Source organism: Pristiophorus japonicus, chromosome 8 (assembly GCF_044704955.1).
Source record: "Pristiophorus japonicus isolate sPriJap1 chromosome 8, sPriJap1.hap1, whole genome shotgun sequence".
NCBI lineage: Eukaryota > Metazoa > Chordata > Chondrichthyes > Pristiophoridae > Pristiophorus > Pristiophorus japonicus.
Window position 1 is genome coordinate 139294709 of NC_091984.1, and position 27311 is coordinate 139322019.

The 27311-nt window shown below is 55.2% G+C and overlaps 1 protein-coding gene across 1 annotated transcript in view; it reads right to left on the reverse strand.

Annotated features, from left to right (window-relative positions):
- Positions 1–27311, reverse strand: part of LOC139268184 (pre-B-cell leukemia transcription factor 1-like) — a 1207813-nt gene that overhangs the window by 576872 nt on the left and 603630 nt on the right. The gene's annotated exons all lie outside the window — the stretch shown is intronic.

Genomic DNA, 27311 nt, shown 5'->3' on the forward strand with positions numbered 1-27311 from the left:
GTGAGGCAGTGCCGTACTGAGGCAGTCAGACAGTGCCGTTCTGAGGACATGCTGTACTGAGGCAGTGAGGCAGTGCCGTACTGAGGCAGTGAGGCAGTGCCGTACTGAGGCAGTGAGGCAGTTCTGTACTGAGGCAATGCTGTACTGAGACAGTGCCGTATTGAAGATTTGCCATACAGAGTCAGTGCCGTACTGAGGCAGTGCCGTACTCAGACAGTGCTGTACTGAGGAAGTGCTGAACTGAGACAGTGAGACAGTGCCGTACTGAGCCAGTGCCGTACTGAGGCAGTGAGACAGTGCCGTACAGAGACAGTGAGACAGTACCGTAGTGAGACAGTGCCGTACTGAGGCAGTGCCGTACTGAGACAGTGAGGCAGTGCTGTACTGAGGCAGTGAGGCAGTGCCGTACTGAGGATGTGCCGTATTGAGGCAGTGCCGTACTGAGGACGTGCTGTACTGAGACTGTGTGACAGTGCCATACTGAGGCTGCCGTAAAGAGGCAGTGTGGTACTGAGGCAGTGCCATACTGAGACTGTGAGACAGTGCCGTACTGAGGACGTGCCGTACTGAGGCAGTGAGACAGTGCTGTGTTGCGACAGTGCCGTACTGAGATAGTGCCGTACTGAGACAATGAGAGAGTGCGGTACTGAGACAGTGCCTTACTGAGACAGTGCATTACTGAGACACTGAGACAGTGCCGTACTGAGACAGTGCCGTACTGAGACACTGAGACAGTGCCGTACTGAGGCAGTGCAGTACTGAGGCAGTGAGGCAGTGCTGTAGTGAGGCAGTGCCGTACTGAGGCTGCCGTAAAGAGGCAGTGCCGGACTGAGGCAGTGCCATACTGAGACTGTGATACAGTGCCGTACTGAGAACATGCCTTACTGAGACAGTGCCGTACTGAGACAGTGCCATACTGAGACAGTGCCATACTGAGACAGTGAGACCGTGCCATACTGAGGATTTGCCATGCAGAGGAAGTGCCGTACTGAGGCAGTGCCGTACTGAGACAATGCCGTACTGAGGCAGTGCCGTACTGAGGATGTGCCGTACTGAGGCAGTGCCATACTGAGGACGTGCCGTACTGAGGCAGTGCCGTACTGAGACAGTGCCGTAGTGAAACACTGAGAAAGTGCCGCACAGAGGCAGTGCCGTACTGAGACGGTCAGACAGTGCCGTTCTGAGGACATGCCGTACTGAGGCAGTGCCATACTGAGGACGTGCCATATTGAGATAGTGCCGTGCTAAGGCAGTGCCGTACTGAGACAGTGCCGTAGTGAGACACTGAGAAAGTGCCGCACTGAGGCAGTGCCGTTCTGAGGCAGTGAGGCAGTGCTGTACTGAGACAGTGCCGTATTGAAGATTTGCCATACAGAGTCAGTGCCGTACTGAGGCAGTGCCGTACTGAGACAGTGCTGTACTGAGGCAGTGCCGAACTGAGACAGTGAGACAGTGCCGTACTGAGGCAGTGAGACAGTGCCGTACTGAGGCAGTGAGGCAGTGCCGTACTGAGGCAGTGAGGCAGTTCTGTACTGAGGCAATGCTGTACTGAGACAGTGCCGTATTGAAGATTTGCCATACAGAGTCAGTGCCGTACTGAGGCAGTGCCGTACTGAGACAGTGCTGTACTGAGGCAGTGCCGAACTGAGACAGTGAGACAGTTCCGTGCTGAGCCAGTGCCGTACTGAGGCAGTGAGACAGTGTCGTACTGAGGCAGTGAGACAGTGCTGTAGTGAGACAGTGCCGTACTGAGGCAGTGCCGTACTGAGATAGTGCCGTTCTGAGGCAGTGCCGTACTGAGGCAGTGCCGGACTGAGGCAGTGCCGTACTGAGGCAGTGCCGGACTGAGGCAGTGAGACAGTGCCGTAGTGAGACAGTGCCGTTCTGAGACAGTGCCGTACTGTGACACTGAGACAGTGCCGTACTGAGGCAGTGCCGTACTGAGGCAGTGCCGTACTGAGACAGTGAGGCAGTGCTGTACTGAGGCAGTGAGGCAGTGCCGTACTGAGGATGTGCCGTATTGAGGCAGTGCCGTACTGAGGACGTGCTGTACTGAGACTGTGAGACAGTGCCATACTGAGGCTGCCGTAAAGAGGCAGTGCCGTACTGAGGCAGTGCCATACTGAGACTGTGAGACAGTGCCGTACTGAGGACGTGCCGTACTGAGACAGTGAGACAGTGCCGTACTGAAGATTTGCCAAACAGAGGCAGTGCCATTCTGAGGCAGTGCCGTACTGAGGCAGTGAGACAGTGCGGTACTGAGCCAGTGCCGTACTGAGGCAGTGAGACAGTGCTGTGTTGCGACAGTGCCGTACTGAGATAGTGCCGTAATGAGACAATGAGAGAGTGCGGTACTGAGACAGTGCCTTACTGAGACAGTGCATTACTGAGACACTGAGACAGTGCCGTACTGAGACAGTGCCGTACTGAGACACTGAGACAGTGCCGTACTGAGGCAGTGAGGCAGTGCTGTAGTGAGGCAGTGCCGTACTGAGAACATGCCTTACTGAGACAGTGCCGTACTGAGACAGTGCCATACTGAGACAGTGCCATACTGAGACAGTGAGACCGTGCCATACTGAGGATTTGCCATACAGAGGAAGTGCCGTACTGAGGCAGTGCCGTACTGAGACAATGCCGTACTGAGGCAGTGCCGTACTGAGGATGTGCCGTACTGAGGCAGTGCCATACTGAGGACGTGCCGTACTGAGGCAGTGACGTACTGAGACAGTGCCGCAGTGAGACACTGAGAAAGTGCCGCACAGAGGCAGTGCCGTACTGAGACAGTCAGACAGTGCCGTTCTGAGGACATGCCGTACTGAGGCAGTGAGGCAGTGCCGTACTGAGGCAGTGAGGCAGTTCTGTACTGAGGCAATGCTGTACTGAGACAGTGCCGTACTGAGGCAGTGAGGCAGTTCTGTACTGAGGCAATGCTGTACTGAGACAGTGCCGTATTGAAGATTTGCCATACAGAGTCAGTGCCGTACTGAGGCAGTGCCATACTGAGACAGTGCTGTACTGAGGCAGTGCCGAACTGAGACAGTGAGACAGTGCCGTACTGAGGCAGTGAGACAGTGCCGTAGTGAGACAGTGCCGTACTGAGGCAGTGCTGTACTGAGGCAGTGAGGCAGTGCCGTACTGAGGATGTGCCGTATTGAGGCAATGCCGTACTGAGGACGTGCCGTACTGAGACTGTGAGACAGTGCCATACTGAGGCTGCCGTAAAGGGGCAGTGCCGTACTGAGGCAGTGCCATACTGAGACTGTGAGACAGTGCCGTACTGAGGACGTGCCGTACTGAGACAGTGAGACAGTGCCGTACTGAGGACGTGCCGTACTGAGACAGTGAAACAGTGCCGTACTGAGACAGTGCCGTACTGAGACAGTGCCACAGTGAGGCAGTGCTGTACTGAGACACTGAGACAGTGCCGTAGTGAGATCGTGCCGTAGTGAGACAGTGCCGTAGTCAGACAGTGCCGTACTGAGCCAGTGCTGTAGTGAGACAGTGCCGTAGTGAGTCAGTGCCGTAGTGAGACAGTGCCGTACTGAGGCAGTGCCGTACTGAGACGGTGAGAATGTGCCGTTCTGAGACAGTGCCGTACTGAGACAGTGAGACAGTGCAGTTCTGAGACAGTGCCGTATTGAGACAGTGAGGATGTGCCGTACTGAGGATGTGCTGTACTGAGGATGTGCTGTACTGAGACAGTGCAGTACTGAGGCAGTGCCGTACTGAGACAGTGAGGCAGTGCCGTACTGAGGCAGTGCCGTTCTGAGACAGTGCCGTACTGAGGCAGTGAGACAGTGCTGTACTGAGGCAGTGCCGTACTGAGGCAGTGAGACAGTGCCGTAGTGAGACAGTTCCGTACTGAGGCTGCCGTAAAGAGGCAGTGCCATACTGAGGCAGTGCCATACTGAGACTGTGATACAGTGCCCTACTGAGGCTGCCGTAAAGAGGCAGTGCCGTACTGGGGCTGCCGTAAAGAGGCATTGCCGTACTGAGGCAGTGACATACTGAGAATGTAAGACAGTGCCGTACTGAGAACATGCCGTACTTAGACAGTGCCGTACTGAGACAGTGCCGTACTGAGGACGTGCCATACTGAGACAGTGAGACCGTGCCATACTGAGGATTTGCCATACAGAGACAGTGCCGTACTGAGACAGTGCCGTACTGAGGATGTGCCGTACTGAGGCAGTGCCATACTGAGGACGTGCCATATTGAGATAGTGCCGTAGTGAGACACTGAGAAAGTGCCGCACTGAGGCAGTGCCGTACCGAGACAGTCAGACAGTGCCATACTGAGGACATGCCATACTGAGGCAGTGAGGCAGTGCCGTACTGAGGCAGTGAGGCAGTGCCGTACTGAGGCAGTGAGGCAGTGCCGTACTGAGGCAGTGAGGCAGTGCTGTACTGAGGCTGTGAGGCAGTGCCATACTGAGGCAGTGCCGTATTGAGGCAGTGCCATACTGAGACTGTGAGACAGTGCCATACTGAGGATTTGCCATACAGAGGCAGTGCCGTACTGAGACAGTACTGTACTGAGGCAGTGCCGTACTGAGGCAGTGAGACAGTGCCGTACTGAGGATTTGCCATACAGAGGCAGTGCCGTACTGAGACAGTACTGTACTGAGGCAGTGCCGTACTGAGGCAGTGAGACAGTGCCGTACTGAGCCAGTACCGTACTGAGGCAGTGAGACAGTGCCGTACTGAGACAGTGCTGTAGTGAGACAGTGCTGTAGTGAGACAGTGCCGTACTGAGACAGTGAGGCAGTGCCATACTGAGGCAGTGCCTTACTGAGGCAGTGAGACAGTGCCGTAGTGAGACAGTGCCGTTCTGAGACAGTGAGACAGTGCCGTACTGAGGCTGCCGTAAAGAGGCAGTGTCGTACTGAGGCAATGCCATACTGAGACTGTGATACAGTGCCCTACTGAGGCTGCCGTAAAGAGGCAGTGCCGTACTGGGGCTGCCGTAAAGAGGCATTGCCGTACTGAGGCAGTGACATACTGAGAATGTAAGACAGTGCCGTACTGAGAACATGCCGTACTTAGACAGTGCCGTACTGAGACAGTGGCGTACTGAGGACGTGCCATACTGAGACAGTGAGACCGTGCCATACTGAGGATTTGCCATACAGAGGCAGTGCCGTACTGAGAGAGTGCCGTACTGAGACAGTGCCGTACTGAGACAGTCAGACAGTGCCGTTCTGAGGACATGCCGTACTGAGGCAGTGAGGCAGTGCCGTACTGAGGCAGTGAGGCAGTGTCGTACTGAGGCAGTGAGGCAGTTCTGTACTGAGGCAGTGAGGCAGTGCTGTACTGAGGCTGCGAGGCAGTGCCATACTGAGGCAGTGCCGTATTGAGGCAGTGCCATACTGAGACTGTGAGACAGTGCCGTACTGAGGACGTGCCATACTGAGACAGTGAGACAGTGCCGTACTGAGGACGTGCCGTACTGAGACAGTGCCGTACTGAGACAGTGCCATACTGAGGACGTGCCATACTGAGACAGTGAGACAGTGCCGTACTGAGAATTTGCCATACAGAGGCAGTGCCGTACTGAGGCAATGACGTACTGAGACAGTACTGTACTGAGGCAGTGCCGTACTGAGGCAGTGAGACAGTGCCGTACTGAGACAGTGCAATACTGAGACAATGCTGTAGTGAGACAGTGTCGTACTGAGGCAGTGCCGTACTGAGACAGTGAGGCAGTGCTGTAGTGAGGCAGTGCCGTACTGAGGCTGCCGTAAAGAGGCAGTGAGGCAGTGCTGTACTGAGGCAGTGAGGCACTGCCATACTGAGGACGTGCCGTATTGATGCAGTGCCGTACTGTGAACGTGCCGTACTGAGACTGTGAGAAAGTGCCATACTGAGGCAGTGCCGTGAAGAGGCAGTGCCATACTGAGGCAGTGCCATACTGAGACTGTGAGACAGTGCCGTACTGAGGATGTGCCGTACTGAGAAAGTGCCGTACTGAGACAATGCCTTACTGAGACAGTGCCTTACTGAGACACTGAGACAGTGCCGTACTGAGACAGTGCCGTACTGAGACAGTGCCACAGTGAGGCAGTGCTGTACTGAGACAGTGCCGTACTGAGACACTGAGACAGTGCCGTAATGAGACACTGAGACAGTGCCATAGTGAGATAGTGCCGTAGTGAGACAGTGCCGTAGTGAGACAGTACCATACGGAGACAGTGCCGTACTGAGACAGTGAGACAGTGCCGTTCTGAGACAGTGCCAGACTGAGACAGTGAGACAGTGCCGTTCTGAGGCAGTGCCGTTCTGAGGCAGTGCCGTACTGAGGCAGTGCCATACTGAGACTGTGATACAGTGCCGTACTGAGACTCTGAGATAGTGCCGTAATGAGACACTGAGACAGTGCCGTAGTGAGATAGTGCCGTAGTGAGACAGTGCCGTACTGAGACAGTGCCTTACTGAGACAGTGCCTTACTGAGACACTGAGACAGTGCCGTACTGAGACACTGAGACAGTTCCGTACTGAGACACTGAGACAGTGCCGTAGTGAGATAGTGCCTTACTGAGACACTGAGACAGTGCCATACTGAGACAGTGCTACAGTGATGCAGTGCTGTACTGAGACATTGCCGTACTGAGACACTGAGACAGTGCCGTACTGAGACACTGAGACAGTGCCGTAGTGAGATAGTGCCGTAGTGAGACAGTGTCGGAGTGAGACAGTGCCGTACTGAGCCAGTGCTGTAGTGAGACAGTGCCGTAGTGAGACAGTGCCGTACTGAGGCAGTGCCGTACTGAGGCAGTGCCGTACTGAGGCAGTGAGACAGTGCCGTTCTGAGACAGTGCCGTACTGAGGCAGTGAGACAGTGCCATACTGAGGCAGTGCCGTACTGAGGCAGTGAGACAGTGCCGTAGTGAGACAGTTCCGTACTGAGGCTGCCGTAAAGAGGCAGTGCCGTACTGAGGCAGTGCCATACTGAGACTGTGATACAGTGCCCTACTGAGGCTGCCGTAAAGAGGCATTGCCGTACTGGGGCTGCCGTAAAGAGGCATTGCCGTACTGAGGCAGTGACATACTGAGAATGTAAGACAGTGCCGTACTGAGAACATGCCGTACTTAGACAGTGCCATACTGAGACAGTGCCGTACTGAGACAGTGCCTTACTGAGGACGTGCCATACTGAGACAGTGAGACCGTGCCATACTGAGGATTTGCCATACAGAGGCTGTGCCGTACTGAGACAGTGCCGTACTGAGGATGTGCCGTACTGAGGCAGTGCCATACTGAGGACGTGCCATATTGAGATAGTGCCGTAGTGAGACACTGAGAAAGTGCCGCACTGAGGCAGTGCCGTACTGAGACAGTCAGACAGTGCCGTTCTGAGGACATGCCGTACTGAGGCAGTGAGGCAGTGCCGTACTGAGGCAGTGAGACAGTGCCATACTGAGACAGTGTCGTACTGAGGCAGTGAGACAGTGTCGTACTGAGGCAGTGACGTACTGAGGCAGTGAGACAGTGCCGTAGTGAGACAGTGCCGTTCTGAGACAGTGAGACAGTGCTGTACTGAGACACTGAGACAGTGCCGTAGTGAGACAGTGAGACAGTGCCGTAATGAGGCTGCCGTAAATAGGCAGTGCCGTACTGAGGCAGTGCCATACTGAGACTGTGATACCGTGCCGTACTGAGGATTTGCCATACAGAGGCAGTGCCGTACTGAGAGAGTGCCGTACTGAGGATGTGCCGTACTGAGGCAGTGCCATACTGAGGACGTGCCAGATTGAGATAGTGCCGTACTGAGGCAGTGCCGTACTGAGACAGTGCCGTACTGAGGACGTGCCATACTGAGACAGTGAGACCGTGCCGTACTGAGGATTTGCCATACAGAGGCAGTGCCGTACTGAGAGAGTGCCGTACTGAGGATGTGCCGTACTGAGGCAGTGCCATACTGAGGACATGCCATATTGAGATAGTGCCGTACTGAGGAAGTGCCGTACTGAGACAGTGCCGTAGTGAGACACTGAGAAAGTGCCGCACTGAGGCAGTGCCGTACTGAGACAGTCAGACAGTGCCGTTCTGAGGACATGCCGTACTGAGGCAGTGAGGCAGTGCCGTACTGAGGCAGTGAGGCAGTGCCGTACTGAGGCAGTGAGGCAGTTCTGTACTGAGGCAGTGAGGCAGTGCTGTACTGAGGCTGCGAGGCAGTGCCATACTGAGGCGGTGCCGTATTGAGGCAGTGCCATACTGAGACTGTGAGACAGTGCCGTACTGAGGACGTGCCATACTGTGATAGTGAGACAGTGCCGTACTGAGGACGTGCCGTACTGAGACAGTGCCGTACTGAGACAGTGAGACAGTGCCGTACTGAGGACGTGCCATACTGAGACAGTGAGACAGTGCCGTACTGAGGACGTGCCGTACTGAGACAGTGCCATACTGAGGACGTGCCGTACTGAGACAGTGCCGTACTGAGGACGTACCGTACTGAGACAGTGCCGTACTGAGACAGTGCCATACTGAGGACGTGCCATACTGAGACAGTGAGACAGTGCCGTACTGAGGATTTGCCATACAGAGGCAGTGCCGTACTGAGGCAATGCCGTACTGAGACAGTACTGTACTGAGGCAGTGCCGTTCTGAGGCAGTGAGACAGTGCCGTACTGAGCCAGTACCGTACTGAGGCAGTGAGACAGTGCCGGACTGAGACAGTGCAATACTGAGACAGTGCTGTAGTGAGACAGTGCCGTACTGAGGCAGTGCCGTACTGAGGCAGTGAGACAGTGCCGTAGTGAGACAGTTCCGTACTGAGGCTGCCGTAAAGAGGCAGTGCCGTACTGAGGCAGTGCCATACTGAGACTGTGATACAGTGCCCTACTGAGGCTGCCGTAAAGAGGCAGTGCCGTACTGGGGCTGCCGTAAAGAGGCATTGCCGTACTGAGGCAGTGACATACTGAGAATGTAAGACAGTGCCGTACTGAGAACATGCCGTACTTAGACAGTGCCGTACTGAGACAGTGCCGTACTGAGGACGTGCCATACTGAGACAGTGAGACCGTGCCATACTGAGGATTTGCCATACAGAGGCAGTGCCGTACTGAGACAGTGCCGTACTGAGGATGTGCCGTACTGAGGCAGTGCCATACTGAGGACGTGCCATATTGAGATAGTGCCGTAGTGAGACACTGAGAAAGTGCCGCACTGAGGCAGTGCCGTACCGAGACAGTCAGACAGTGCCGTACTGAGGACATGCCGTACTGAGGCAGTGAGGCAGTGCCGTACTGAGGCAGTGAGGCAGTGCCGTACTGAGGCAGTGAGGCAGTGCCGTACTGAGGCAGTGAGGCAGTGCTGTACTGAGGCTGTGAGGCAGTGCCATACTGAGGCAGTGCCGTATTGAGGCAGTGCCGTACTGAGACTGTGAGACAGTGCCATACTGAGGCTGCTGTAAAGAGGCAGTGCCGTACTGAGGCAGTGCCATACTGAGACTGTGAGACAGTGCCATACTGAGGCTGCTGTAAAGAGGCAGTGCCGTACTGAGGCAGTGCCATACTGAGACTGTGAGACAGTGCCATACTGAGGCTGCTGTAAAGAGGCAGTGCCGTACTGAGGACGTGCCATACTGAGACAGTGCCGTACTGAGACAGTGCCATACTGAGGACGTGCCATACTGAGACAGTGAGACAGTGCCGTACTGAGGATTTGCCATACAGAGGCAGTGCCGTACTGAGGCAATGCCGTACTGAGACAGTACTGTACTGAGGCAGTGCCGTACTGAGGCAGTGAGACAGTGCCGTACTGAGCCAGTACCGAACTGAGGCAGTGAGACAGTGCCGTACTGAGACAGTGCAATACTGAGACAGTGCGCAGTGAGACAGTGCTGTAGTGAGACAGTGCCGTACTGAGGCAGTACCGTACTGAGACAGTGAGGCAGTGCCGTACTGAGGCAGTGCCTTACTGAGGCAGTGAGACAGTGCCGTAGTGAGACAGTGTCGTTCTGAGACAGTGAGACAGTGCTGTACTGAGTCACTGAGACAGTGCCGTAGTGAGACAGTGAGACAGTGCCGTACTGAGGCTGCCGTAAAGAGGCAGTGCCGTACTGAGGCAGTGCCATACTGAGACTGTGATACAGTGCCCTACTGAGGCTGCCGTAAAGAGGCAGTGCCGTACTGGGGCTGCCGTAAAGAGGCATTGCCGTACTGAGGCAGTGACATACTGAGAATGTAAGACAGTGCCGTACTGAGAACATGCCGTACTTAGACAGTGCCGTACTGAGACAGTGAGACCGTGCCATACTGAGGATTTGCCATACAGAGGCAGTGCCGTACTGAGAGAGTGCTGTACTGAGACAGTGCCGTTCTGAGACAGTCAGACAGTGCCGTTCTGAGGACATGCCGTACTGAGGCAGTGAGGCAGTGCCGTACTGAGGCAGTGAGGCAGTGCCGTACTGAGGCAGTGAGGCAGTGCCGTACTGAGGCAGTGAGGCAGTGCTGTACTGAGGCTGCGAGGCAGTGCCATACTGAGGCAGTGCCGTATTGAGGCAGTGCCATACTGAGACTGTGAGACAGTGCCGTACTGAGGACGTGCCATACTGAGACAGTGAGACAGTGCCGTACTGAGGACGTGCCGTACTGAGACAGTGCCGTACTGAGACAGTGCCATAGTGAGGACGTGCCATACTGAGACAGTGAGACAGTGCCGTACTGAGGATTTGCCATACAGAGGCAGTGCCGTACTGAGGCAGTGCCATACTGAGACTGTGAGACAGTGCCGTACTGAGGACGTGCCGTACTGAGACAGTGAGACAGTGCCGTACTGAGGACGTGCCGTACTGAGACAGTGCCGTACTGAGACAGTGCCGTACTGAGACAGTGCCACAGTGAGGCAGTGCTGTACTGAGACACTGAGACAGTGCCGTAGTGAGATCGTGCCGTAGTGAGACAGTGCCGTAGTCAGACAGTGCCGTACTGAGCCAGTGCTGTAGTGAGACAGTGCCGTAGTGAGTCAGTGCCGTAGTGAGACAGTGCCGTACTGAGGCAGTGCCGTACTGAGACGGTGAGAATGTGCCGTTCTGAGACAGTGCCGTACTGAGACAGTGAGACAGTGCAGTTCTGAGACAGTGCCGTATTGAGACAGTGAGGATGTGCCGTACTGAGGATGTGCTGTACTGAGGATGTGCTGTACTGAGACAGTGCAGTACTGAGGCAGTGCCGTACTGAGACAGTGAGGCAGTGCCGTACTGAGGCAGTGCCGTACTGAGGCAGTGCCGTACTGAGACAGTGAGACAGTGCCGTTCTGAGACAGTGCCGTACTGAGACAGTGAGACAGTGCCGTTCTGAGGCAGTGCCGTATTGAGGCAGTAAGACAGTGCCGTACTGAGGCAGTGCCGTACTGAGGCAGTGAGGCAGTGCTGTACTGAGGCAGTGAGACAGTGCCGTACTGAGGCAGTGTTGTACTGATGCAGTGCCGTACTGAGGCAGTGAGACAGTGCCGTCCTGAGCCAGTGCCGTACTGAGGCAGTGAGACAGTGCCTTTCTGAGGCAGTGCCGTTCTGAGGCAGTGCCGTACTGATGCAGTGCCGGACTGAGGCAGTGAGACAGTGCCGTAGTGAGACAGTGCCGTTCTGAGACAGTGCCGTACTGAGACAGTCAGACAGGGCCGTTCTGAGGACATGCCGTACTGAGGCAGTGCGGCAGTGCTGCACTGAGACAGTGCCGTATTGAAGATTTGCCATACAGAGTCAGTGCCGTACTGAGGCAGTGCCGTACTGAGACAGTGCTGTACTGAGGCAGTGCCGAACTGAGACAGTGAGACAGTTCCGTACTGAGCCAGTGCCGTACTGAGGCAGTGAGACAGTGCCGTACTGAGGCAGTGAGACAGTGCCGTGGTGAGACAGTGCCGTACTGAGGCAGTGCCGTACTGAGATAGTGCCGTTCTGAGGCAGTGCCGTACTGAGGCAGTGCCGGACTGAGGCAGTGAGACAGTGCCGTAGTGAGACAGTGCCGTTCTGAGACAGTGCCGTACTGTGACACTGAGACAGTGCCGTACTGAGGCAGTGCCGTACTGAGGCAGTGAGGCAGTGCTGTAGTGAGGCAGTGCCGTACTGAGGCTGCCGTAAAGAGGCAGTGCCGGACTGAGGCAGTGCCATACTGAGACTGTGATACAGTGCCGTACTGAGAACATGCCTTACTGAGACAGTGCCGTACTGAGACAGTGCCATACTGAGACAGTGCCATACTGAGACAGTGAGACCGTGCCATACTGAGGATTTGCCATACAGAGGAAGTGCCGTACTGAGGCAGTGCCGTACTGAGACAGTGCCGTACTGAGGCAGTGCCGTACTGAGGATGTGCCATACTGAGGCAGTGCCATACTGAGGACGTGCCATATTGAGACAGTGCCGTACTGAGGCAGTGCCGTACTGAGACAGTGCCGTAGTGAAACACTGAGAAAGTGCCGCACAGAGGCAGTGACGTACTGAGACAGTCAGACAGTGCCGTTCTGAGGACATGCTGTACTGAGGCAGTGAGGCAGTGCCGTACTGAGGCAGTGAGGCAGTGCCGTACTGAGGCAGTCAGACAGTGCCGTTCTGAGGACATGCTGTACTGAGGCAGTGAGGCAGTGCCGTACTGAGGCAGTGAGGCAGTGCCGTACTGAGGCAGTGAGGCAGTTCTGTACTGAGGCAATGCTGTACTGAGACAGTGCCGTATTGAAGATTTGCCATACAGAGTCAGTGCCGTACTGAGGCAGTGCCGTACTCAGACAGTGCTGTACTGAGGAAGTGCTGAACTGAGACAGTGAGACAGTGCCGTACTGAGCCAGTGCCGTACTGAGGCAGTGAGACAGTGCCGTACAGAGACAGTGAGACAGTACCGTAGTGAGACAGTGCCGTACTGAGGCAGTGCCATACTGAGACAGTGAGGCAGTGCTGTACTGAGGCAGTGAGGCAGTGCCGTACTGAGGATGTGCCGTATTGAGGCAGTGCCGTACTGAGGACATGCTGTACTGAGACTGTGTGACAGTGCCATACTGAGGCTGCCGTAAAGAGGCAGTGTGGTACTGAGGCAGTGCCATACTGAGACTGTGAGACAGTGCCGTACTGAGGACGTGCCGTACTGAGGCAGTGAGACAGTGCTGTGTTGCGACAGTGCCGTACTGAGATAGTGCCGTACTGAGACAATGAGAGAGTGCGGTACTGAGACAGTGCCTTACTGAGACAGTGCATTACTGAGACACTGAGACAGTGCCGTACTGAGACAGTGCCGTACTGAGACACTGAGACAGTGCCGTACTGAGGCAGTGCAGTACTGAGGCAGTGAGGCAGTGCTGTAGTGAGGCAGTGCCGTACTGAGGCTGCCGTAAAGAGGCAGTGCCGGACTGAGGCAGTGCCATACTGAGACTGTGATACAGTGCCGTACTGAGAACATGCCTTACTGAGACAGTGCCGTACTGAGACAGTGCCATACTGAGACAGTGCCATACTGAGACAGTGAGACCGTGCCATACTGAGGATTTGCCATGCAGAGGAAGTGCCGTACTGAGGCAGTGCCGTACTGAGACAATGCCGTACTGAGGCAGTGCCGTACTGAGGATGTGCCGTACTGAGGCAGTGCCATACTGAGGACGTGCCGTACTGAGGCAGTGCCGTACTGAGACAGTGCCGTAGTGAAACACTGAGAAAGTGCCGCACAGAGGCAGTGCCGTACTGAGACGGTCAGACAGTGCCGTTCTGAGGACATGCCGTACTGAGGCAGTGCCATACTGAGGACGTGCCATATTGAGATAGTGCCGTGCTAAGGCAGTGCCGTACTGAGACAGTGCCGTAGTGAGACACTGAGAAAGTGCCGCACTGAGGCAGTGCCGTTCTGAGGCAGTGAGGCAGTGCTGTACTGAGACAGTGCCGTATTGAAGATTTGCCATACAGAGTCAGTGCCGTACTGAGGCAGTGCCGTACTGAGACAGTGCTGTACTGAGGCAGTGCCGAACTGAGACAGTGAGACAGTGCCGTACTGAGGCAGTGAGACAGTGCCGTACTGAGGCAGTGAGGCAGTGCCGTACTGAGGCAGTGAGGCAGTTCTGTTCTGAGGCAATGCTGTACTGAGACAGTGCCGTATTGAAGATTTGCCATACAGAGTCAGTGCCGTACTGAGGCAGTGCCGTACTGAGACAGTGCTGTACTGAGGCAGTGCCGAACTGAGACAGTGAGACAGTTCCGTGCTGAGCCAGTGCCGTACTGAGGCAGTGAGACAGTGTCGTACTGAGGCAGTGAGACAGTGCTGTAGTGAGACAGTGCCGTACTGAGGCAGTGCCGTACTGAGATAGTGCCGTTCTGAGGCAGTGCCGTACTGAGGCAGTGCCGGACTGAGGCAGTGAGACAGTGCCGTAGTGAGACAGTGCCGTTCTGAGACAGTGCCGTACTGTGACACTGAGACAGTGCCGTACTGAGGCAGTGCCGTACTGAGGCAGTGCCGTACTGAGACAGTGAGGCAGTGCTGTACTGAGGCAGTGAGGCAGTGCCGTACTGAGGATGTGCCGTATTGAGGCAGTGCCGTACTGAGGACGTGCTGTACTGAGACTGTGAGACAGTGCCATACTGAGGCTGCCGTAAAGAGGCAGTGCCGTACTGAGGCAGTGCCATACTGAGACTGTGAGACAGTGCCGTACTGAGGACGTGCCGTACTGAGACAGTGAGACAGTGCCGTACTGAAGATTTGCCAAACAGAGGCAGTGCCATTCTGAGGCAGTGCCGTACTGAGGCAGTGAGACAGTGCGGTACTGAGCCAGTGCCGTACTGAGGCAGTGAGACAGTGCTGTGTTGCGACAGTGCCGTACTGAGATAGTGCCGTAATGAGACAATGAGAGAGTGCGGTACTGAGACAGTGCCTTACTGAGACAGTGCATTACTGAGACACTGAGACAGTGCCGTACTGAGACAGTGCCGTACTGAGACACTGAGACAGTGCCGTACTGAGGCAGTGAGGCAGTGCTGTAGTGAGGCAGTGCCGTACTGAGAACATGCCTTACTGAGACAGTGCCGTACTGAGACAGTGCCATACTGAGACAGTGCCATACTGAGACAGTGAGACCGTGCCATACTGAGGATTTGCCATACAGAGGAAGTGCCGTACTGAGGCAGTGCCGTACTGAGACAATGCCGTACTGAGGCAGTGCCGTACTGAGGATGTGCCGTACTGAGGCAGTGCCATACTGAGGACGTGCCGTACTGAGGCAGTGACGTACTGAGACAGTGCCGCAGTGAGACACTGAGAAAGTGCCGCACAGAGGCAGTGCCGTACTGAGACAGTCAGACAGTGCCGTTCTGAGGACATGCCGTACTGAGGCAGTGAGGCAGTGCCGTACTGAGGCAGTGAGGCAGTTCTGTACTGAGGCAATGCTGTACTGAGACAGTGCCGTACTGAGGCAGTGAGGCAGTTCTGTACTGAGGCAATGCTGTACTGAGACAGTGCCGTATTGAAGATTTGCCATACAGAGTCAGTGCCGTACTGAGGCAGTGCCATACTGAGACAGTGCTGTACTGAGGCAGTGCCGAACTGAGACAGTGAGACAGTGCCGTACTGAGGCAGTGAGACAGTGCCGTAGTGAGACAGTGCCGTACTGAGGCAGTGCTGTACTGAGGCAGTGAGGCAGTGCCGTACTGAGGATGTGCCGTATTGAGGCAATGCCGTACTGAGGACGTGCCGTACTGAGACTGTGAGACAGTGCCATACTGAGGCTGCCGTAAAGGGGCAGTGCCGTACTGAGGCAGTGCCATACTGAGACTGTGAGACAGTGCCGTACTGAGGACGTGCCGTACTGAGACAGTGAGACAGTGCCGTACTGAGGACGTGCCGTACTGAGACAGTGAAACAGTGCCGTACTGAGACAGTGCCGTACTGAGACAGTGCCACAGTGAGGCAGTGCTGTACTGAGACACTGAGACAGTGCCGTAGTGAGATCGTGCCGTAGTGAGACAGTGCCGTAGTCAGACAGTGCCGTACTGAGCCAGTGCTGTAGTGAGACAGTGCCGTAGTGAGTCAGTGCCGTAGTGAGACAGTGCCGTACTGAGGCAGTGCCGTACTGAGACGGTGAGAATGTGCCGTTCTGAGACAGTGCCGTACTGAGACAGTGAGACAGTGCAGTTCTGAGACAGTGCCGTATTGAGACAGTGAGGATGTGCCGTACTGAGGATGTGCTGTACTGAGGATGTGCTGTACTGAGACAGTGCAGTACTGAGGCAGTGCCGTACTGAGACAGTGAGGCAGTGCCGTACTGAGGCAGTGCCGTTCTGAGACAGTGCCGTACTGAGGCAGTGAGACAGTGCTGTACTGAGGCAGTGCCGTACTGAGGCAGTGAGACAGTGCCGTAGTGAGACAGTTCCGTACTGAGGCTGCCGTAAAGAGGCAGTGCCATACTGAGGCAGTGCCATACTGAGACTGTGATACAGTGCCCTACTGAGGCTGCCGTAAAGAGGCAGTGCCGTACTGGGGCTGCCGTAAAGAGGCATTGCCGTACTGAGGCAGTGACATACTGAGAATGTAAGACAGTGCCGTACTGAGAACATGCCGTACTTAGACAGTGCCGTACTGAGACAGTGCCGTACTGAGGACGTGCCATACTGAGACAGTGAGACCGTGCCATACTGAGGATTTGCCATACAGAGACAGTGCCGTACTGAGACAGTGCCGTACTGAGGATGTGCCGTACTGAGGCAGTGCCATACTGAGGACGTGCCATATTGAGATAGTGCCGTAGTGAGACACTGAGAAAGTGCCGCACTGAGGCAGTGCCGTACCGAGACAGTCAGACAGTGCCATACTGAGGACATGCCATACTGAGGCAGTGAGGCAGTGCCGTACTGAGGCAGTGAGGCAGTGCCGTACTGAGGCAGTGAGGCAGTGCCGTACTGAGGCAGTGAGGCAGTGCTGTACTGAGGCTGTGAGGCAGTGCCATACTGAGGCAGTGCCGTATTGAGGCAGTGCCATACTGAGACTGTGAGACAGTGCCATACTGAGGATTTGCCATACAGAGGCAGTGCCGTACTGAGACAGTACTGTACTGAGGCAGTGCCGTACTGAGGCAGTGAGACAGTGCCGTACTGAGCCAGTACCGTACTGAGGCAGTGAGACAGTGCCGTACTGAGACAGTGCTGTAGTGAGACAGTGCTGTAGTGAGACAGTGCCGTACTGAGACAGTGAGGCAGTGCCATACTGAGGCAGTGCCTTACTGAGGCAGTGAGACAGTGCCGTAGTGAGACAGTGCCGTTCTGAGACAGTGAGACAGTGCCGTACTGAGGCTGCCGTAAAGAGGCAGTGTCGTACTGAGGCAATGCCATACTGAGACTGTGATACAGTGCCCTACTGAGGCTGCCGTAAAGAGGCAGTGCCGTACTGGGGCTGCCGTAAAGAGGCATTGCCGTACTGAGGCAGTGACATACTGAGAATGTAAGACAGTGCCGTACTGAGAACATGCCGTACTTAGACAGTGCCGTACTGAGACAGTGGCGTACTGAGGACGTGCCATACTGAGACAGTGAGACCGTGCCATACTGAGGATTTGCCATACAGAGGCAGTGCCGTACTGAGAGAGTGCCGTACTGAGACAGTGCCGTACTGAGACAGTCAGACAGTGCCGTTCTGAGGACATGCCGTACTGAGGCAGTGAGGCAGTGCCGTACTGAGGCAGTGAGGCAGTGTCGTACTGAGGCAGTGAGGCAGTTCTGTACTGAGGCAGTGAGGCAGTGCTGTACTGAGGCTGCGAGGCAGTGCCATACTGAGGCAGTGCCGTATTGAGGCAGTGCCATACTGAGACTGTGAGACAGTGCCGTACTGAGGACGTGCCATACTGAGACAGTGAGACAGTGCCGTACTGAGGACGTGCCGTACTGAGACAGTGCCGTACTGAGACAGTGCCATACTGAGGACGTGCCATACTGAGACAGTGAGACAGTGCCGTACTGAGAATTTGCCATACAGAGGCAGTGCCGTACTGAGGCAATGACGTACTGAGACAGTACTGTACTGAGGCAGTGCCGTACTGAGGCAGTGAGACAGTGCCGTACTGAGACAGTGCAATACTGAGACAATGCTGTAGTGAGACAGTGTCGTACTGAGGCAGTGCCGTACTGAGACAGTGAGGCAGTGCTGTAGTGAGGCAGTGCCGTACTGAGGCTGCCGTAAAGAGGCAGTGAGGCAGTGCTGTACTGAGGCAGTGAGGCACTGCCATACTGAGGACGTGCCGTATTGATGCAGTGCCGTACTGTGAACGTGCCGTACTGAGACTGTGAGAAAGTGCCATACTGAGGCAGTGCCGTGAAGAGGCAGTGCCATACTGAGGCAGTGCCATACTGAGACTGTGAGACAGTGCCGTACTGAGGATGTGCCGTACTGAGAAAGTGCCGTACTGAGACAATGCCTTACTGAGACAGTGCCTTACTGAGACACTGAGACAGTGCCGTACTGAGACAGTGCCGTACTGAGACAGTGCCACAGTGAGGCAGTGCTGTACTGAGACAGTGCCGTACTGAGACACTGAGACAGTGCCGTAATGAGACACTGAGACAGTGCCATAGTGAGATAGTGCCGTAGTGAGACAGTGCCGTAGTGAGACAGTACCATACGGAGACAGTGCCGTACTGAGACAGTGAGACAGTGCCGTTCTGAGACAGTGCCAGACTGAGACAGTGAGACAGTGCCGTTCTGAGGCAGTGCCGTTCTGAGGCAGTGCCGTACTGAGGCAGTGCCATACTGAGACTGTGATACAGTGCCGTACTGAGACTCTGAGATAGTGCCGTAATGAGACACTGAGACAGTGCCGTAGTGAGATAGTGCCGTAGTGAGACAGTGCCGTACTGAGACAGTGCCTTACTGAGACAGTGCCTTACTGAGACACTGAGACAGTGCCGTACTGAGACACTGAGACAGTTCCGTACTGAGACACTGAGACAGTGCCGTAGTGAGATAGTGCCTTACTGAGACACTGAGACAGTGCCATACTGAGACAGTGCTACAGTGATGCAGTGCTGTACTGAGACATTGCCGTACTGAGACACTGAGACAGTGCCGTACTGAGACACTGAGACAGTGCCGTAGTGAGATAGTGCCGTAGTGAGACAGTGTCGGAGTGAGACAGTGCCGTACTGAGCCAGTGCTGTAGTGAGACAGTGCCGTAGTGAGACAGTGCCGTACTGAGGCAGTGCCGTACTGAGGCAGTGCCGTACTGAGGCAGTGAGACAGTGCCGTTCTGAGACAGTGCCGTACTGAGGCAGTGAGACAGTGCCATACTGAGGCAGTGCCGTACTGAGGCAGTGAGACAGTGCCGTAGTGAGACAGTTCCGTACTGAGGCTGCCGTAAAGAGGCAGTGCCGTACTGAGGCAGTGCCATACTGAGACTGTGATACAGTGCCCTACTGAGGCTGCCGTAAAGAGGCATTGCCGTACTGGGGCTGCCGTAAAGAGGCATTGCCGTACTGAGGCAGTGACATACTGAGAATGTAAGACAGTGCCGTACTGAGAACATGCCGTACTTAGACAGTGCCATACTGAGACAGTGCCGTACTGAGACAGTGCCTTACTGAGGACGTGCCATACTGAGACAGTGAGACCGTGCCATACTGAGGATTTGCCATACAGAGGCTGTGCCGTACTGAGACAGTGCCGTACTGAGGATGTGCCGTACTGAGGCAGTGCCATACTGAGGACGTGCCATATTGAGATAGTGCCGTAGTGAGACACTGAGAAAGTGCCGCACTGAGGCAGTGCCGTACTGAGACAGTCAGACAGTGCCGTTCTGAGGACATGCCGTACTGAGGCAGTGAGGCAGTGCCGTACTGAGGCAGTGAGACAGTGCCATACTGAGACAGTGTCGTACTGAGGCAGTGAGACAGTGTCGTACTGAGGCAGTGACGTACTGAGGCAGTGAGACAGTGCCGTAGTGAGACAGTGCCGTTCTGAGACAGTGAGACAGTGCTGTACTGAGACACTGAGACAGTGCCGTAGTGAGACAGTGAGACAGTGCCGTAATGAGGCTGCCGTAAATAGGCAGTGCCGTACTGAGGCAGTGCCATACTGAGACTGTGATACCGTGCCGTACTGAGGATTTGCCATACAGAGGCAGTGCCGTACTGAGAGAGTGCCGTACTGAGGATGTGCCGTACTGAGGCAGTGCCATACTGAGGACGTGCCAGATTGAGATAGTGCCGTACTGAGGCAGTGCCGTACTGAGACAGTGCCGTACTGAGGACGTGCCATACTGAGACAGTGAGACCGTGCCGTACTGAGGATTTGCCATACAGAGGCAGTGCCGTACTGAGAGAGTGCCGTACTGAGGATGTGCCGTACTGAGGCAGTGCCATACTGAGGACATGCCATATTGAGATAGTGCCGTACTGAGGAAGTGCCGTACTGAGACAGTGCCGTAGTGAGACACTGAGAAAGTGCCGCACTGAGGCAGTGCCGTACTGAGACAGTCAGACAGTGCCGTTCTGAGGACATGCCGTACTGAGGCAGTGAGGCAGTGCCGTACTGAGGCAGTGAGGCAGTGCCGTACTGAGGCAGTGAGGCAGTTCTGTACTGAGGCAGTGAGGCAGTGCTGTACTGAGGCTGCGAGGCAGTGCCATACTGAGGCGGTGCCGTATTGAGGCAGTGCCATACTGAGACTGTGAGACAGTGCCGTACTGAGGACGTGCCATACTGTGATAGTGAGACAGTGCCGTACTGAGGACGTGCCGTACTGAGACAGTGCCGTACTGAGACAGTGAGACAGTGCCGTACTGAGGACGTGCCATACTGAGACAGTGAGACAGTGCCGTACTGAGGACGTGCCGTACTGAGACAGTGCCATACTGAGGACGTGCCGTACTGAGACAGTGCCGTACTGAGGACGTACCGTACTGAGACAGTGCCGTACTGAGACAGTGCCATACTGAGGACGTGCCATACTGAGACAGTGAGACAGTGCCGTACTGAGGATTTGCCATACAGAGGCAGTGCCGTACTGAGGCAATGCCGTACTGAGACAGTACTGTACTGAGGCAGTGCCGTTCTGAGGCAGTGAGACAGTGCCGTACTGAGCCAGTACCGTACTGAGGCAGTGAGACAGTGCCGGACTGAGACAGTGCAATACTGAGACAGTGCTGTAGTGAGACAGTGCCGTACTGAGGCAGTGCCGTACTGAGGCAGTGAGACAGTGCCGTAGTGAGACAGTTCCGTACTGAGGCTGCCGTAAAGAGGCAGTGCCGTACTGAGGCAGTGCCATACTGAGACTGTGATACAGTGCCCTACTGAGGCTGCCGTAAAGAGGCAGTGCCGTACTGGGGCTGCCGTAAAGAGGCATTGCCGTACTGAGGCAGTGACATACTGAGAATGTAAGACAGTGCCGTACTGAGAACATGCCGTACTTAGACAGTGCCGTACTGAGACAGTGCCGTACTGAGGACGTGCCATACTGAGACAGTGAGACCGTGCCATACTGAGGATTTGCCATACAGAGGCAGTGCCGTACTGAGACAGTGCCGTACTGAGGATGTGCCGTACTGAGGCAGTGCCATACTGAGGACGTGCCATATTGAGATAGTGCCGTAGTGAGACACTGAGAAAGTGCCGCACTGAGGCAGTGCCGTACCGAGACAGTCAGACAGTGCCGTACTGAGGACATGCCGTACTGAGGCAGTGAGGCAGTGCCGTACTGAGGCAGTGAGGCAGTGCCGTACTGAGGCAGTGAGGCAGTGCCGTACTGAGGCAGTGAGGCAGTGCTGTACTGAGGCTGTGAGGCAGTGCCATACTGAGGCAGTGCCGTATTGAGGCAGTGCCGTACTGAGACTGTGAGACAGTGCCATACTGAGGCTGCTGTAAAGAGGCAGTGCCGTACTGAGGCAGTGCCATACTGAGACTGTGAGACAGTGCCATACTGAGGCTGCTGTAAAGAGGCAGTGCCGTACTGAGGCAGTGCCATACTGAGACTGTGAGACAGTGCCATACTGAGGCTGCTGTAAAGAGGCAGTGCCGTACTGAGGACGTGCCATACTGAGACAGTGCCGTACTGAGACAGTGCCATACTGAGGACGTGCCATACTGAGACAGTGAGACAGTGCCGTACTGAGGATTTGCCATACAGAGGCAGTGCCGTACTGAGGCAATGCCGTACTGAGACAGTACTGTACTGAGGCAGTGCCGTACTGAGGCAGTGAGACAGTGCCGTACTGAGCCAGTACCGAACTGAGGCAGTGAGACAGTGCCGTACTGAGACAGTGCAATACTGAGACAGTGCGCAGTGAGACAGTGCTGTAGTGAGACAGTGCCGTACTGAGGCAGTACCGTACTGAGACAGTGAGGCAGTGCCGTACTGAGGCAGTGCCTTACTGAGGCAGTGAGACAGTGCCGTAGTGAGACAGTGTCGTTCTGAGACAGTGAGACAGTGCTGTACTGAGTCACTGAGACAGTGCCGTAGTGAGACAGTGAGACAGTGCCGTACTGAGGCTGCCGTAAAGAGGCAGTGCCGTACTGAGGCAGTGCCATACTGAGACTGTGATACAGTGCCCTACTGAGGCTGCCGTAAAGAGGCAGTGCCGTACTGGGGCTGCCGTAAAGAGGCATTGCCGTACTGAGGCAGTGACATACTGAGAATGTAAGACAGTGCCGTACTGAGAACATGCCGTACTTAGACAGTGCCGTACTGAGACAGTGCCGTACTAAGGACGTGCCATACTGAGACAGTGAGACCGTGCCATACTGAGGATTTGCCATACAGAGGCAGTGCCGTACTGAGAGAGTGCTGTACTGAGACAGTGCCGTTCTGAGACAGTCAGACAGTGCCGTTCTGAGGACATGCCGTACTGAGGCAGTGAGGCAGTGCCGTACTGAGGCAGTGAGGCAGTGCCGTACTGAGGCAGTGAGGCAGTGCCGTACTGAGGCAGTGAGGCAGTGCTGTACTGAGGCTGCGAGGCAGTGCCATACTGAGGCAGTGCCGTATTGAGGCAGTGCCATACTGAGACTGTGAGACAGTGCCGTACTGAGGACGTGCCATACTGAGACAGTGAGACAGTGCCGTACTGAGGACGTGCCGTACTGAGACAGTGCCGTACTGAGACAGTGCCATAGTGAGGACGTGCCATACTGAGACAGTGAGACAGTGCCGTACTGAGGATTTGCCATACAGAGGCAGTGCCGTACTGAGGCAATGCCGTACTGAGACAGTACTGTACTGAGACAGTGCCGTACTGAGGCAGTGAGACAGTGCCGTACTGAGCCAGTACCGTACTGAGGCAGTGAGACAGTGCCGTACTGAGACAGTGCAATACTGAGACAGTGCTGTAGTGAGACAGTGCTGTAGTGAGACAGTGCCGTACTGAGGCAGTGCCGTACTGAGACAGTGAGGCAGTGCTGTAGTGAGGCAGTGCCGTACTGAGGCTGCCGTAAAGAGGCAGTGAGGCAGTGCTGTACTGAGGCAGTGAGGCACTGCCATACTGAGAACGTGCCGTGCTGAGACTGTGAGAAGGTGCCATACTGAGGCAGTGCCGTGAAGAGGCAGTGCCGTACTGAGGCAGTGCCATACTGAGAAAGTGCCGTACTAAGACAATGCCTTACTGAGACAGTGCCTTACTGAGACACTGAGACAGTGCCGTACTGAGACAGTGCCGTACTGAGACAGTGCCACAGTGAGGCAGTGCTGTACTGAGACAGTGTCGTACTGAGACACTGAGACAGTGCCGTAATGAGACACTGAGACAGTGCCATAGTGAGATAGTGCCGTAGTGAGACAGTGCCGTAGTGAGACAGTGCCGTAGTGAGAGAGTGCCGTAGTGAGACAGTGCCAGACTGAGACTGCCGTAAAGAGGCAGTGCCGTACTGAGGCAGTGCCATACTGAGACTGTGATACAGTGCCGTACTGAGACTCTGAGACAGTGCCGTAATGAGACACTGAGACAATGCCGTAGTGAGATAGTGCCGTCGTGAGACAGTTCCGTACTGAGGCTGCCGTAAAGAGGCAGTGCCGTACTGAGGCAGTGCCGTACTGAGACAGTCAGACAGTGCCGTTCTGAGGACATGCCGTACTGAGGCAGTGAGGCAGTGCCGTACTGAGGCAGTGAGGCAGTGCCGTACTGAGACAGTGAGACAGTGCTGTACTGAGACACTGAGACAGTGCCGTAGTGAGACAGTGAGACAGTGCCGTACTGAGGCTGCCGTAAAGAGGCAGTGCCGTACTGAGGCAGTGCCATACTGAGACTGTGATACAGTGCCCTACTGAGGCTGCCGTAAAGAGGCAGTGCCGTACTGGGGCTGCAATAAAGAGGCATTGCCGTACTGAGGCAGTGACATACTGAGAATGTAAGACAGTGCCGTACTGAGAACATGCCGTACTTAGACAGTGCCGTACTGAGACAGTGCCGTACTGAGACAGTGCCGTACTGAGGACGTGCCATACTGAGACAGTGAGACCGTGCCATACTGAGGATTTGCCATACAGAGGCAGTGCCGTACTGAGACAGTGCCGTACTGAGGATGTGCCGTACTGAGGCAGTGCCATACTGAGGACGTGCCATATTGAGATAGTGCCGTAGTGAGACACTGAGAAAGTGCCGCACTGAGGCAGTGCCGTACTGAGATAGTCAGACAGTGCCGTTCTGAGGACATGCCGTACTGAGGCACTGAGGCAGTGCCGTACTGAGACAGTCAGACAGTGCCGTTCTGAGGACATGCCGTACTGAGGCAGTGAGGCAGTGCCGTACTGAGGCAGTGAGGCAGTGCCGTACTGAGGCAGTGAGGCAGTGCTGTACTGAGGCTGTGAGGCAGTGCCATACTGAGGCAGTGCCATATTGAGGCAGTGCCGTACTGAGACTGTGAGACAGTGCCATACTGAGGCTGCTGTAAAGAGGCAGTGCCGTACTGAGGCTGCTGTAAAGAGGCAGTGCCGTACTGAGACTGTGAGACAGTGCCGTACTGAGGACGTGCCATACTGAGACAGTGAGACAGTGCCGTACTGAGGACGTGCCGTACTGAGGCAGTGAGGCAGTGCCGTACTGAGGCAGTGCCGTATTGAGGCAGTGCCATACTGAGACTGTGAGACAGTGCCGTACTGAGGACGTGCCATACTGAGACAGTGAGACAGTGCCGTACTGAGGACGTGCCGTACTGAGACAGTGCCGTACTGAGACAGTGCCATAGTGAGGACGTGCCATACTGAGACAGTGAGACAGTGCCGTACTGAGGATTTGCCATACAGAGGCAGTGCCGTACTGAGGCAATGCCGTACTGAGACAGTACTGTACTGAGACAGTGCCGTACTGAGGCAGTGAGACAGTGCCGTACTGAGCCAGTACCGTACTGAGGCAGTGAGACAGTGCCGTACTGAGACAGTGCAATACTGAGACAGTGCTGTAGTGAGACAGTGCTGTAGTGAGACAGTGCCGTACTGAGGCAGTGCCGTACTGAGACAGTGAGGCAGTGCTGTAGTGAGGCAGTGCCGTACTGAGGCTGCCGTAAAGAGGCAGTGAGGCAGTGCTGTACTGAGGCAGTGAGGCACTGCCATACTGAGAACGTGCCGTGCTGAAACTGTGAGAAGGTGCCATACTGAGGCAGTGCCGTGAAGAGGCAGTGCCGTACTGAGGCAGTGCCATACTGAGAAAGTGCCGTACTAAGACAATGCCTTACTGAGACAGTGCCTTACTGAGACACTGAGACAGTGCCGTACTGAGACAGTGCCGTACTGAGACAGTGCCACAGTGAGGCAGTGCTGTACTGAGACAGTGTCGTACTGAGACACTGAGACAGTGCCGTAATGAGACACTGAGACAGTGCCATAGTGAGATAGTGCCGTAGTGAGACAGTGCCGTAGTGAGACAGTGCCGTAGTGAGAGAGTGCCGTAGTGAGACAGTGCCAGACTGAGACTGCCGTAAAGAGGCAGTGCCGTACTGAGGCAGTGCCATACTGAGACTGTGATACAGTGCCGTACTGAGACTCTGAGACAGTGCCGTAATGAGACACTGAGACAATGCCGTAGTGAGATAGTGCCGTCGTGAGACAGTTCCGTACTGAGGCTGCCGTAAAGAGGCAGTGCCGTACTGAGGCAGTGCCATACTGAGACTGTGATACAGTGCCCTACTGAGGCTGCCGTAAAGAGGCATTGCCGTACTGGGGCTGCAATAAAGAGGCATTGCCGTACTGAGGCAGTGACATACTGAGAATGTAAGACAGTGCCGTACTGAGAACATGCCGTACTTAGACCGTGCCGTACTGAGACAGTGTTGTACTGAGACAGTGCCTTACTGAGGACGTGCCATACTGAGACAGTGAGACCGTGCCATACTGAGGATTTGCCATACAGAGGCTGTGCCGTACTGAGACAGTGCCGTACTGAGGATGTGCCGTACTGAGGCAGTGCCATACTGAGGACGTGCCATATTGAGATAGTGCCGTAGTGAGACACTGAGAAAGTGCCGCACTGAGGCAGTGCCGTACTGAGACAGTCAGACAGTGCCGTTCTGAGGACATGCCGTACTGAGGCAGTGAGGCAGTGCTGTACTGAGGCAGTGAGGCAGTGCTGTACTGAGGCAGTGAGGCAGTGCTGTACTGAGGCAGTGAGGCAGTGCCGTACTGAGACTGTGAGACAGTGCCGTACTGAGAAAGTGCCGTACTGAGACAATGCCTTACTGAGACAGTGCCTTACTGAGACACTGAGACAGTGCCGTACTGAGACAGTGCCTTACTGAGACAGTGCCACAGTGAGGCAGTGCTGTACTGAGACAGTGCCGTACTGAGACACTGAGACAGTGCCGTAATGAGACACTGAGACAGTGCCATAGTGAGATAGTGCCGTAGTGAGACAGTGCCGTAGTGAGACAGTGCCGTAGTGAGACAGTGCCGTACTGAGACAGTGAGACAGTGCCGTTCTGAGACAGTGCCAGACTGAGACAGTGAGACAGTGCCGTTCTGAGGCAGTGCCGTTCTGAGGCAGTGCCGTACTGAGGCAGTGCCATACTGAGACTGTGATACAGTGCCGTACTGAGACTCTGAGACAGTGCCGTAATGAGACACTGAGACAGTGCCATAGTGAGATAGTGCCGTAGTGAGACAGTGCCGTACTGAGACAGTGCCTTACTGAGACAGTGCCTTACTGAGACACTGAGACAGTGCCGTACTGAGACAGTGCCACAGTGAGGCAGTGCTGTACTGAGACATTGCCGTACTGAGACACTGAGACAGTGCCGTACCGAGACACTGAGACAGTGCCGTAGTGAGATAGTGCCTTATTGAGACACTGAGACAGTGCCGTACTGAGACAGTGCTACAGTGATGCAGTGCTGTACTGAGACATTGCCGTACTGAGACACTGAGACAGTGCCGTACTGAG